The sequence below is a fragment of the Melanerpes formicivorus genome, unplaced genomic scaffold, assembly GCF_026170545.1.
Source record: "Melanerpes formicivorus ecotype bairdi unplaced genomic scaffold, bMelFor1.0.p_v2 SCAF_24, whole genome shotgun sequence".
NCBI lineage: Eukaryota > Metazoa > Chordata > Aves > Piciformes > Picidae > Melanerpes > Melanerpes formicivorus.
In genome coordinates this window covers 7,527,511-7,530,085 of record NW_027142376.1, presented here as the reverse complement: position 1 = coordinate 7,530,085, position 2,575 = coordinate 7,527,511, and positions in this window count along the sequence as shown.

The window sequence follows — 2,575 nt, the reverse complement described above, 5'->3', positions numbered from 1 at the left end:
TAATAAACTTAATAGAACTGCACTTTGAGACTTCTTTGTATTCCATCTGTATCTCCCTGAGCTTGTGTGCGACTTTGGGATCACACACAGCCAGTTCAGCCGACAGGCTTGGCTGTCTTGTCACCACTGCACAGTGAAAAGGTACTCTTGGGGGAGGGTGGTGGGATGGTGGGAATGGGTAATATTTCACAGGTACTCCTGAGACCATACCACTCATCCTTTCACAGGTCCTGCACTAGTTGGTGTTCTTTCTGCCCAATTTAGGGTCTGATTATGCTAGCTCCTAAGGTTATGTGAGGGAGAAGCAGTAGGACTGTTGAGATAGCTCTTTGAACACAAATACTGTTTTAAACTAGTTGTTTAAGAGCTTGCAGGGTATCCACGCTAGGATCCACATCAGTTCCTGAAGTACTATGTATGAATGTTTCAGTGCTTCAGAGACTCTAATTGGTGTACTCTGCTCTCAGAGTACAAGTCCTGTGAGCTTAAAACTGAATGTCTGCTTGGCTCTTTCTTCACTCAACAGCAGGGATGATCTGTAGACTGCATCTTCAGGCACCTGGCTTGCAACTGTATGCAGTGTTCCAGTGGGTAAAATGACCACACTTCAGAAAGCTTAGGAATTTTAAAAGGCTGGAAATTGCAAGTCCAGGCTCCTCTTACTCAGCCAGGTAACTAGGCACAGTGCTATTTGAGATTTACCTTGTTACAGAAGCATATACGTGTCAGCTTCGGTTACCACTGAAGCTAGATTGCCCAGTGATGAGTAACTGCAGTGCTGGCAGTCCTGTGGAGCTGTCACTCCACTGCCTTGGGACTCTTCACATGCTTCCTGCAGTATCTACTGAAGAGCAGCTGAAGAAGCTATTTGGCACATCAGTAACAAACCTTAGACTGCTTTGTTTTGGACAGACTGTCTGTCTGCAGCTGAATGTCTAAAGCATTATTTGTAGCTAACAAAAACATCTGTTTCAGAATGGGTGTGGTGTGATCACTGAGGTAGGGCCAGGGGGGGTTCTTGCCTTGCCAGGCTTTAGTTCTGTAATTTAAATTTCACATAGCACTTGGATGGCACAAAGATTTCCCTTTCACAATGGCCTGGTTTCTGCCTTATGCTGGAAAAGATCTGTTACAGATATTGCCATTGAGGTAGAACAATGGAATAGAGGAGCTCATGGCAAAACCCCCACTCACTGCATGCTGACTAGAGGTGCACTGAGGGAAAGGAAATTGACTCTTCAGATTCCCCTGGCTCACCCCCTGCCAGCAGCCACATCAGTCAACAAGATTCTAAACCCTAAGAAAGAAGACAGGTCAGTATTTTTTTTTCCTCTGAAGTCTTTAAGAAGAATGGTTTAGAGCATTAAGATAATGGCATATAGTAGCTGGAGATCTGTGAGGCTGCATTGCTCATAGGAATGTTGTAGCTGCATTTCACCCTCAACGTAGCATCCCAAGAGGCCAAGTCTAGGTGAGAGGTGTTCCTAATCATCCAGTCTAAATCCTCTCTAATTTCAAAGCATTGTCCTTTGTCCTATCCCTACAGGCCTTTGCAAACAGTCCCCTGAAGGTACTGAATGGTTGCTACTAAGGCTCCCTGGAACCTTCTCCACCCCCAGCTCCCTCAGCCTGTCCTCTTAGGAGAGGTGTTTCAGCCCTCTAATTTTCATGGCTCTCCTCTTGACATGTTCCACCAGGTCTGGAGGTAGATGCAGCACTCCAGGTGATGTCTCAGCAGAGGGGCAGAATCCCCTCTCCCTGTCTGCTGGCCTTGCTGCTTTTGATGCAGCCCATGATGCCATTTGCTTTCTGGGCTGCAAGCTCACACTGTTAGCTCCTGTCCAGCTTCTCATCCCCCAGCACTCCAAGTCTTTTTCTGCAGGGTTTCTCTCAATCTCATTATCCCCTAGCCTGGGTTGATAGGTAAGATTGCCTTGACCTAGGTGCAGAACCTTACACTCTGCTTTATTGAACCTTGTGAAATTCTCCTCAGTTCACCTCTGCAGCCTGTCCAGGTCCCTCCAGATGGCACCCATCCTTCAGGCTTAGCAACCACACCACTCAGCTCGGCGTCATCTGCAAACTTGCTAAATGATGCAGTGAATCAATGCTGTTTCTCAGCACTCTAGCACGGGCTGTCAGTCAGCACTAGAAGAAATATTCCTGTATTGAAACTGTGAGCTTTAACTTTGACTCAGGAATAATACCCCAGGAGTGTGCCCTGCTCTGCTGCACAGACACTTGGGAAAAGGCACTGGTATAAATCTTCAGTCTGGCACGGAGTAGTGATTTGGTATCTCAGAATTCTAACATCCAACACTTTAGATATGGTCTTATGGTATTGTTCAGGATAAACTCTGGTAGGTGAACTGGGAAGGACTCAGGGGAAGGGGTTGACAGTCTAAGGAGAGTAAAACCCTGAAGTTCTTTTTATTAAGGTGACCCTTATTTGACAAAAGCTGAAGCAAATGAAGAGATCTTTAGGTTAGCTCTGCTCTGGACAAACCTCACAAGGAGTTCTCTTGCAATGCATCAGGTAGAGTAGCTGTGGCTTCCAGCATCTGTCCAACAATCA